Below are 11,394 nucleotides of genomic sequence, written 5' to 3'. Positions count from 1 at the left end.
TTAATAGTAAAGAAAAAACGTGAGATCGTGTTGCGCACATGTGAAAACATATCGTCATCACTCTACATAAGAATATGAAAGCTACACTTACTGTTCATGTATATTTTAATTAATGTTTCTGAATTTAAAACAAAAATTCTACCCACCACTGGTGGTAAAGTTGAAAACCTAAGGACAGCCAATGTTGTGTGTGTTTCTACTCGGATGACGAAGTTGCCAAGTCATCAGATTCAACTGAAGCTGTAGAACATAAAAACTTTTTCTATTGTTTTTAGTTTTAATTAAACTTTGTGTTATTTCTGTTGGTTTATTAGGCTGTTGCTTTATTACAGGTAGTAATTTGCCAAAAAAGTATGGTAAATAAAGCAAAATTTAGCAAAACATCAAAAGTATCAGACTCAAATTAATTTTCTCCATAGGAAGTTGTATTTAGATTTGGGCGATTTGAATTACGCGAGGTTTTTACAGTCTAAATAGGTGTCCAAATATGAGAGCCAATAAATTAAACTTGGAAGGTATAGTAAACATTGCAAGTTATGGTACTCAATTAATGCCCTGCAAGTAAGTCATTGGCATATGTTTTTCTCCTATTAGGCATTTGTTGCTGTATTATATATTGTTTGCAAGTCTGTGTAAGTAATGGATGTGCTGCTCTGCTACATAAATGGTCCAAGTTACATATCTTTGAAAAAGGAAAAATCCCCGAAGAACTTAATTTTTTCTTCCTGTATGAACCTTGAGTTATCAGTATCTTTATATACTGTATTGACTTTACTGCTAACTTGGTTATAACTGAAATGCCGTATTTTACGGCATTCAAGACGCATCCCACCATTTTAGCAGGGAATATTTAGGTAAAAACTTTTGTGTGTATTTTCCTCCTGTAGCCATAGTTTTCTAAAGTTAATATATACAGAACCAGTAAATGTGAGGAATAAATAAAAATAATACCAATAAGTAAGGTACAACAAACAAGTAAATAAAAGTTTAACACAGTCACCATTTGCATATAGTCCCTGGCTCACCATAGCAACGCAGACACTACCTCTGAAGATTCCCTAGCAACACCCCCACGTCCCGCCTCCACCCGCTCCCCACTGAGCTAGCCAGCTAACTCATGTGTAAGAAATGTATATTCCCTTTACAGTGGTCCCTTGGTTAACGAAAACAATTCGTTCCAGAAGGTCGTTCGTTAACCGAAACCATTGCTTCAATGGGATTTTGGGTAATTGGTTCCAGCTCACCGAAACTTACATACAAACTAAAAATAAATGCAGTAAAGTACACTTACTTTGAGGTGTGCATGTAGAAGAAGGCTGGTTGATGATGATGGGAATTAGAAGTGGGGGTGAGGGAGAAGAGAAGGCAGTGGGGTGGAAGAGAAGTCACCCCATGCCGCCATTTCACACACAAAATTTTAAGTTCACTTGGTGTAATTCAAGATTATATTCTTTAAATCAACACTGCACTGCATTATATATAGTCAAAATGTAAAATAAATTTCAGAATGACCAATAATTGTACTGTAAAAACATAAAAATAGTTTATGTTCAAGAGAATCTCAAGCAAGATGCTTCCTCCACTGAGGAGAGACAAACTGACGCCATTTTGGGTGTGTTGAGTGGCTGTTTGGCGTGCTAAAAACTAGTTCCCTGTACTTCAATTATGTTAAATAATTGTTAAAATGACAAAAAATTTGAATATAAGACTTGGAAAATTATTGAATAGTACAACCTTCTTGATATTTACTCAAATGGTAACGAATTTAAGCCCTAAAATCGATTGCTGTATTGGCGGACTAATACTACAGCTGGTGAGCAGGCGAAAACATGTTGGGAAAAATTCGTAAGGAATTCGTTAACCGAATTGAATATTCTTATGGAAGGACAATTATTTCTTTTACTTTTTCACAATATGTATTTAGGATGGTGTGTGTGCATGTAATTGAGTAAAAATAAATGAAGAAAGTTATGCGTGTCTACCCAACAATATGAGATGAAAAACAACCATAACACCAGTAGCTGGTGGTTAAAGTGATGAGTCTAACCTGGCTACAATGTTAACAGACACAAATGTGAAAAGAAAGTTACCTGTGTATGTAAATCTTCATTTGTATTAGGTATTTGTAGATTTAAAAATTATTGTTGCAGGAATGGCATTAATAGATTGTAATGTTTAAGAGTTGAGAAATGGTTACTGCTTAGCTACCTCTGAAGAGTTGGGTATATACCGTACAGGAGTTAATCGTTTTAGGTTATCATCATCAGTACAGTAGTTATAAATTGAGTATATTTATAATAATTATTTTTTAATTAATTAAAAATAATAATGTGTTTAAGTATGCATAACATATTTTTATTTCTGGTGTTGGATTAGGTAGAATTTAGCCTACTGGAGGCAGCAACTGGGGGATTTATTAGCTTACAGGAGGCCCCAATTTCACATATAGGATGCAGGCTGATTTTTTTTTAGCTATTTTTCACGACAAAAAAGTGCATCTTATATGCCGTAAAATACGTTAGATATGGAAAACCTTTGGAGCTTAATGTATTAGAATTGTTCTTCGGGAGATCTGCCACAGCAACCAGTAGCACAAAAGTTAGCATAAACTATTCCTGGACCATTAAATTGATTGTAATTATAGTTTAACTCACTTGATCACTAGGATGGGATAGCTTGAGGTATCATTTTACTTAAGGAGATGAGTATCCTGGGAATGTTAAATTTTATTGGTTAGTCATTAATAATACTGGGAAAAGGTGAATTTTTTTTAGTATGTATAGTAATTGGAAATTAGCAACAATTCTTTATAAATAAATCAGTGGACCAGAAGACATGAGTGATGCAAAACTATTGTAATAAGGGGAGTGATAACCCAAAACTACCTGGTATGGGTAAAACTAACCATGAAAATGGTAGAGTTTACGAGGTAAGAAGGTGGGAAATAAACGAACAGAATAAAATGGAAGCGCTATTAGAGATTGTTGGGACCAAGAGAGGTATATAAAAGAAAGGAATACAGTAATGTGAAATACATTTGGGAGGATACCAGTACAATAATAAGAGTAGAACAGTGGCGCTAGCATAAACAGGTATATCCCGAGAATTGGCGTCCCAGTAACTGCTGATTACATATAGGGCAAATACCCTACAAGTTTCGTTGATATCCCGGAGATTCGGTGATAGGGAGTGGAGCAGCAGAGCTGTTTTGAATTTGGTGAGCGGTGGTGTGAATTCTTGCCACATGAGGGTTGTGCATGCTGTCTCCTACTCATTTTCACCTCTCTGCACTTGTTTACACTTACCATGTATGTCTTCGACTTGGTCTTTTTCGTTATTTCTGACTTCGTGTGTTATGCAATCAAGCCTAAATGCCCCAGTGATAGTTCCGCTTGTGCTAGGGACAGCTTGATTTGATGTAATAGTGTAATGAAAGTGGTGATGGACCAGCAAAGATTGATAGAGACTTGAACTTGCTACCCTAGACTGTCTCTACCATCCCCAGCACAGGTAAATAAGTTTCAATTTATGCTCTACATTCCTTATTTAATGCATATTGTGTTTGCTTTATATGTCTGCTTTATTTTCTTGCTTGACAGTGTGTACAACATAGATATATTAAGAGTAGTTGGGAGTTTTCATGGGGTGGCCAGTCCTTAACCTTCCAAATTTGTTATATTCTTATGGTATTAAGTGCTTCGATAACCGGTGATTCACTAACCAACGATTTTTCACGGACCTTATGTGCGTCTGTTATCGGAGTATGTCTGCACTGTATTATAGAAGAAATATACCGGATAGATGATTAACTTAAAGAGGCAATAGAAAGGAAGAAACCAACACGGTGAAAAATCTTGGAGAATGCTGTTGGTAGTGAGGAGGAAGGAATATTGTTAAGAGATTACACGTGAAAAAGATGGTACAAAACTTTTGGAAAGTTAAGTATTGTATGAAGCAAAATGCATTACACACACACAAAAAAGTAAGACCTAATCACAGTGATGACAAGACCCTGGAGGCAAGGGAAGCTATTAGTTATGAGAATTTTCTTTACAGCTAAATTCCTTGTAAAAAGATACTGTATCAACTGAAAAACATGAGACTTGCATAATGATTATGGAGAATGCATATGAAAAGGTAGAGGGGAGGAAAGTTAATTCTATTTGGTGCAGTGGAAGTATGTGGATGGGGGGTTCCATGCAGATGTTAACACAACACTTGCGCACATGGAGACCCACAGAAAAGTAATCAGAGACGTGACCGATCGCCCAAACGGCTAACGAGCCGATCAGTGATGAAGAGAATAAAAGTAAGTACAGTAAAAGAACAATTACAAAACTTGTAACCTCCATCGTTCATTCAGGCGCTACTCTGGAACTTTATCTCGGCCATTTTAATATTTAGATTTGTTTCTAATCTAGTAAGATAGTGAATATTAACACCAGGGAATATGCAATGTTGGATATTCCTTGAGTAATGCGTAGAAGCAGAATTCGGGATCTGCCAGTTCCCCACATCAAGGGGAGTGAATTATTCAGTGAAGCGTTGGTGTCTCGTGATGAGGAAATTAGAATTCCTACTCTAGAACCAGTGAAACATTTGAAATGGCAGTCAAGATGATGCACTCCCAAAGGATCAGTGGTGGGCACGGTTCCGCTAATTAGCGAAGCTAACTTTCTCATTAGCGGATTAGCGTTTTCACTAACTTTGGAAACCATTAGCGGACCAATTAGCTAACGCTAAATTTAGTTCCGCTAACTTTAAGTCCGCTAACAAAATTTATACATGTTTGTTCCTGTCTGCAGTAAGCGTGTGACGCGTGTCCAACAGCCAGTCAGGCACGCTTGGCTGACTGCGTGTTAGTACGTGCAAAAATATCTTGAGGGCCAAGAGAGCCACCCTGTCAGATGGCAACTTTGAGAGGCTGATGTTTATGAAGGGCAACCAGCATCACGTCGAGGCGATGGAGAAAGCCCAGCCACTGCAGCTGGAGTGAATGGAATTTTTAGATAATTAAAGTTGAATACTTTTTTTTTTACAGTAAATAAAGACTCGGTGTATGTTGAAAGAATCATAGAATGTAATTGTAAACTAATGTACAATTTCATTTCTCATTTATTTGTTAATTTAATTAGGATTTTTTGTGTCAATATATTTGGTTATGCTAAGTACTGCTTAAGTTCATAACCAGGATGCCATCCAAGGTGTGTGCCAAACAAAATTTTCTAGACTTACTTTTCATTTAAGTTTAGAGTTTTCTGCTTATTTACATGACTAAGGCCAACAATAAGTTTATATAAAAATGCACTGGTATAATGTGTATGTGGTTGGTATTGCATATTTACATGAATAATGAATATGGCCGATAGGTTGCATGAGAATGCAAATTAGTTATTTGTGAAAATATGTACAGTGCAGTGTACACCTTGATAAGTTGATCATCATCTGATCTTGGCATGATGCTATTTGCTACCTACCGTATGCTATTCAGTACTATAGTTTTTGGATTCGTTTAATACTTTGTCTTTTCATACAGTAAATAAAGATTATAAAGTGTATGTTGAAACTTGAATGTAAACTAATGTTTAATTTCATTTGTTAATTTAATTATTTGTGTACAGTGAACCCTCACTTTACGTGGTTAATTGAACCCACGGAGGCCCGTGTAAAGCGAGAAACGCGTAAAGTGAACAACATAACATATGGGATTAAATGAAATAGAGACCGGCTGACCCCCAAACTCCACTTTTTCCGACACAATACCTATGTTCTAGTAAAAATAACATCTTAATTTTATGATGGTACATGCACACAATTAATACTTAAGAGAAATAGAGAAATACAGTCACCAAGTTAATGTCCATTCAAATAATGGACACGACTCCCTCCCCCTCTTCTCACACTCCTGGCTCTTTCCTCTCTGAGAAATGTTTGGTGGAAAACCACTAGATTTTAAGGTATAGTTATAAATAATACCTCAAACTAAAGTTATGATAATATAATTGACATTGCTGGATTCCTTGTAAGACCAGGAATATTTTGAATATAAATGTCATATATTTTGCACAAAAGATAACATATTTACTCAGAGTAAACAAAATACTTAAAGTAGATCTAAAATTTGTATGTCTAATGCAAAATCTATGATGTTTATATTCAAAATGCTCATCAAATTGTAAGAATTCCAGCAATGTAAATTATATTCTGGCCGGTAATTTGTATGAATTTTATGAGCTAAAACAAATATCTTCAATAAATAAACAAAATATACTTACCCAAATACTATCTGTCAATCAAAATACCCCACCTCCCCCCCCTCTTCCCACCTGCTCCCTGGGTCCCTCCCTACCCCTCACCCCCACCTTCCCTCCCTACCAGAGAAATGATTGGGTTATAACAGTATATTTACATTTTTAGTAATAAATAATACCTCAGACTAAAGTTAGGATAATATAATTGACATTGCTGGATTCCTTGCAAGACCAGGAATATTTTGAATATACACTTCATATATTTTGCACAAAAGATAACATATTTGCTCTGAGTAAACAAAATACTTGCATTAGATCTAAAATTTGTATGTCTAATGCAAAATCTATGATGCTTATATTCAAAATGATCATCAAATTGTAAGAATTCCAGCAATGTAAATTATATTCTGGCCGGATAATTTGTATGAATTTTATGAAATAAATAAAAAAATTATACTTCACCCGCGTATATGAGTAGATGAGATGTACCAAGTAAAGTGGGAATTCCGGTTCTGGCAGGGTACCGCGTAAATGTAGAAACGCGTAAAGTGAAACTGGGTAAAGCGAGGGTTCACTGTACACCTTGATCATCATCTGATCTTGGCATGCTATACCTTTTTGGAAACCTCTATGTTTAAGCTACAAGACAACATGTGAAAATTTCAGCTCTCTAGGTCTGTTTTTAAGGGTTTTAGAGCAAAAAAGAAAGCTAAATTCATATAATAAAAGTTAGCATTAGCTTCTGCTAATTTTTTTACCTGTTTAGTGTTAGCGAAGTTAACTTTTTAGTTAGTGGATTAGCGGTTAGTGAAGCTAACTTTTCATTTAGCTGTGCCCACCACTGCAAAGGATGTTTTTCATTGTGACAAACAACAGGCATGCAGGGCCGGATTTACCTACTTGTGGGCCCCAGGCCAAACACATCAGTGGGCCCCCAAATTTATAAAAATGTTTGCATGTTTCAATAATCAATATATATATATATATATATATATATATATATATATATATATATATATATATATATATATATATATATATATATATATATATATATATATATATATATATATATACACACACACACAGTGGTCCCTTGGTTAACGAGCGCCTCGGTTAACGAGATTTTGGTTAACGAGTTACCTCCCATAAGATTCTTAACTTCGGTTAACGAGCACTCCCTCGGTTAACGAGTTTCTTACGAGCCGACCTCAACAAGTTTTGGCTTGCACTTGGCGGTCAACCAGCTTTAGTATTAGTCCGCCAATACATTAATCTGTTCTAGGGCTTAAATTCCTTACTATTTTAGTAAATATCAAGAAGTTTATACTATTCAATAATTTTAAAAGTTTAATATTAAATTTTTTAGTTATTTTAACAATTATTGAACATAATTGAAAGTAAAGTGACTAGTTTAATGTGCGGCATCCAGCCTCTTAACACAGCAAACAATTGTTAGTCTCTCTGTTTTTACTGGAGGTAACATCTTGCTTGAGACTCTCTTCAACTAAACACTTTTATCTGCGTTTCCAAGCAAATTATTGGTCATTTTGAAATTTATTTTACACATTGACAATATATCGCACAGTGCAGTGTTATTTTTAAGAAAATATTCTTTATTTGCAACAAGTTTAACTTTAAAAAACATGTGTTGACATTGTTTGAATCCATTGTTTGAGTAAGTTCCTCCTCATGAGACATCACAAGCTCTTCGTCATCATCCTCTTCCACTTCAAGGCCCAATGACTGACCAATGGACACAATCTCCTGGTCCAACTCTGTTTCTTCCTCAAATTCCTCAAAATCACAGACTACTAATGGCCACAGTGCTTTCTATGAAGAATTGAGGGATCTAGTGGAGACTTCTTGCCATGATGACACAATCAATTTTACAGCCTCCAGGATGTTGAATTGTGTCTTCCAGAACTGTTTCAGTGTTAGTTCAGGATCATTGGAAGTTGCCTGATGACACCTAAACATTTTCTTCATGTACAACTTCTTGAAGTTGGTGATCACATTCTGGTCCATTGGCTGTATGATTGATGTAGTGTTTGGAGGCAAAAACAACACTTTCACAAAGTCAAATTGATACTCCAAAGTTCTGGCAAGTTCAGGGCATGACCAGGAGCATTATCCATGAGGAGAAGAGACTTTAAAGGGAGTTTATTGGTGGTTATGTAGCTCTTGACAGAAGGGCAAAATACCTCAACAGCCCATTCATTAAAGAGCTGTCTTGTCACCCATGCCTTACGGTTGGACTTCCAATAAACTCCAAGCTTTCCTCTTACCACTTTCTGTTCCTTGAACACTCCTGGGGTCTTCAGAGTGGTAGACAAGCATAGGCTTCAGTCGGAAATCCCCTGAAGCGTTGGCACCAAGCAATAGAATGAGACGGTCTTTCATGGGTTTATGCCCAGGTAAAGAGGCTTCATCTCTGGTGATGAATGTTCTTTTGGGCATCTTTTTCCAGAACAGCCCAGTTTCGTCCACATTGAACACTTGCTGTGGAAGATAATTTTCTTCTTCTATCAGTTCTTTAAATTCCACTAAAAACTTTGCTGCCCCTTCCTTATCAGCACTAGCAGCTTCACCATGCCTAACAACACTGAAAATGTCACTTCTTTAATAAAATTTTTCGAACCAGCCTTTGCTGGCCCGAAAATCTTCAAATTCTGTGCCTGAAGAACCAGGTTGATCTGTCTTTAAATGTTCGTAAATCTTCCTGGCTCTTTCACAAATGAATTCAGTAGAAACTGAATCACCTTTCATCTGTTTTTCCCTAATTCAGATGAGAAGTAACCTCTCAGTTTCTGCAATTAGGGATCTACTTTTAAACACTCTGATAGATTTGTCTCACTTTCACTTCTTTAAATTTGTCGTTCTGTGCAAGAACTGTCGACACAGTTGGTGTCGACATGCCATATTCTTTGCATAGTGCATTTGTTCTAATGCCTTGTTCATGTTTTTTTTATAATTTCCTGCTTGGTTTGGATTGAAATCGCTTTTCTTGATCTCTTAGGCCCCATGTTGGATTCAAACAATGTCATCACATGATCTTTTAAGTTTAAACTACTGTAGCTGTAAATAAAGAATTATTTTCTTTAAAATAACACTGCACTGCACTATATATTGTCAATATGTAAAAGAAATTTCAAAATGACCAATAATTTGCTTGTAAACACAGAAAAAATGCGTTTAGTTGAAGAGAGTCTCAAGCAAGATGTTACCTCCACTGAAAACAGAGAGAGACTAACGCCTCTTTGGTGTGTTAAAAGGCTGGATGGCGTGCACAAAACTTGTGACTTTACCTTTAATTATGTTCAATAGTTGTTAAAATGACAAAAACATTTAACATTAAACTTTTAAAATTATTGAATAGTATAAACTTCTTGATATTTACTAAAATAGGAAGGAATTTAAGCTCTAGAACTGATTATTGTATTGGCGGACTAATACTACAGCTGGTTGACCGCCAAGTGCAAGCAAAAACATGTTGAGGTCGGCTCGTAAGAAACTCGTTCACCGAGGGAGTGCTCGTTAACCGAAGTTAAGAATCTTATGGGAGGTAACTCGTTAACCAAAATCTCGTTAACCGAGGCGCTCGTTAACGGAGGGATCACTGTATAAATTTTTTTTTTACTGTAATTATTTTGCAATGGCCAAATGTCATCAAATATTACATAATATCATAATATTATAATGTAAGAAATAAGAATTTCAACACAATGTGACAAATCATTACTTTTAATCAAATTAGTTCTATCATGTACATCTTATAGGTATATGGGAATAATGTAAGAAATACAATTAACTTGAAGCATAATCAATTTTGCAAGCACATGAAGTAGTACAGCAAACTGTGTGAATTTCAAAATAACTTCTTCCTACTTTTTTTCATGGAAAATTTGTCAATGATACTGTTTGTGTCAAGGGATTGTAGGAGGCCAGATTCAATGCATAATAATGAAAATGAGTTTAATCTGGTTTGTCCCATGGTAGACCTCAGGTGATTTTTCACCCTAGATAGAGTAGAGAAAAACCTCTCTCCTTCACAATTTGTAATGGGGATGGAAAAGAAAATTCCTACCAAGATACTTGTTGTACAGGGGCTCTTATGGTTGTGAATATATTATATAATGAAATACTCAGTGTACACTTGAAACAAGGTTATACGCTGGCACGCTGCGTGACAAATTAGTTTCAGTGGGCCCCCAGATACCGGTGGGCCCTAGGCCAATGGCCTACTTGGCCTATTGGTTGATCCGGCCCTGCAGGCATGAACAACTAAAAATTGACACTTCCAATGAATTTCAGCAGACAAACCCGATAATGGAGTTTTCTGAGATGGTGGTTTGTTATTATTGAATAGGTAAACAGGTTGACAACCCTTTATCCGAAATTCCGAAAAGCTCTGAAAACCGAAAGTGTTTTTGTGGGTCTTTTTTTTTTTTTTTAAACAGGGATTAGCCCACCCGGGCATAGATCACTGACCCACATCGGGGCCTGGGGGGGGGGGCGAAAATGTAATAATAATAATAATAATAATAATAATAATAATAATAATAATAATAATAATAATAATAATAATAATAATTATAATAATAATTATTCATAGTAAATAAAATTTTTAATAAAAACTACACCAAAATAAAATAATAATGATGATAATAATAATAATAATAATAAAATTAATAATAATGTAATAATAAAATAATAATAATAAAGAAATACAAGAATGAAAAAAAGATAAAAAGTGAGAAACACGACCTGGACCTATGAATTATTATTATTATTATTATAATTAATATTATTATTATTATTATTATTATTATTATTATTATTATTATTATTATTATTATTATAATAATAATTATATTTTTGCCCCCCAGGCCCCAATGTGGGTCAGTGACTTGTGCCCGGGTGGGCTAATCCCTGTTTAAAAAAAAAAATAACCATTCTGAAAACCGAAAAATTCCGAAATCCAAAATGCCTCTGGCCCCAAGGATTTCAGATAAGGGATTGTCAACCTGTACTGTACTTGGACGATTCCCATATGAACGATTGACTATTTTGTGCGATTTTGGCCACCCCACCGTGATGATTATGTTATTAAGCTAGGTTAGGTTAAATTGCTCCCATATAA

This window comes from Homarus americanus, unplaced genomic scaffold (genome assembly GCF_018991925.1).
Source record: "Homarus americanus isolate GMGI-L3 unplaced genomic scaffold, GMGI_Hamer_2.0 scaffold48406, whole genome shotgun sequence".
Taxonomy (NCBI): domain Eukaryota; kingdom Metazoa; phylum Arthropoda; class Malacostraca; order Decapoda; family Nephropidae; genus Homarus; species Homarus americanus.
This window is presented reverse-complemented; position numbering follows the sequence as displayed.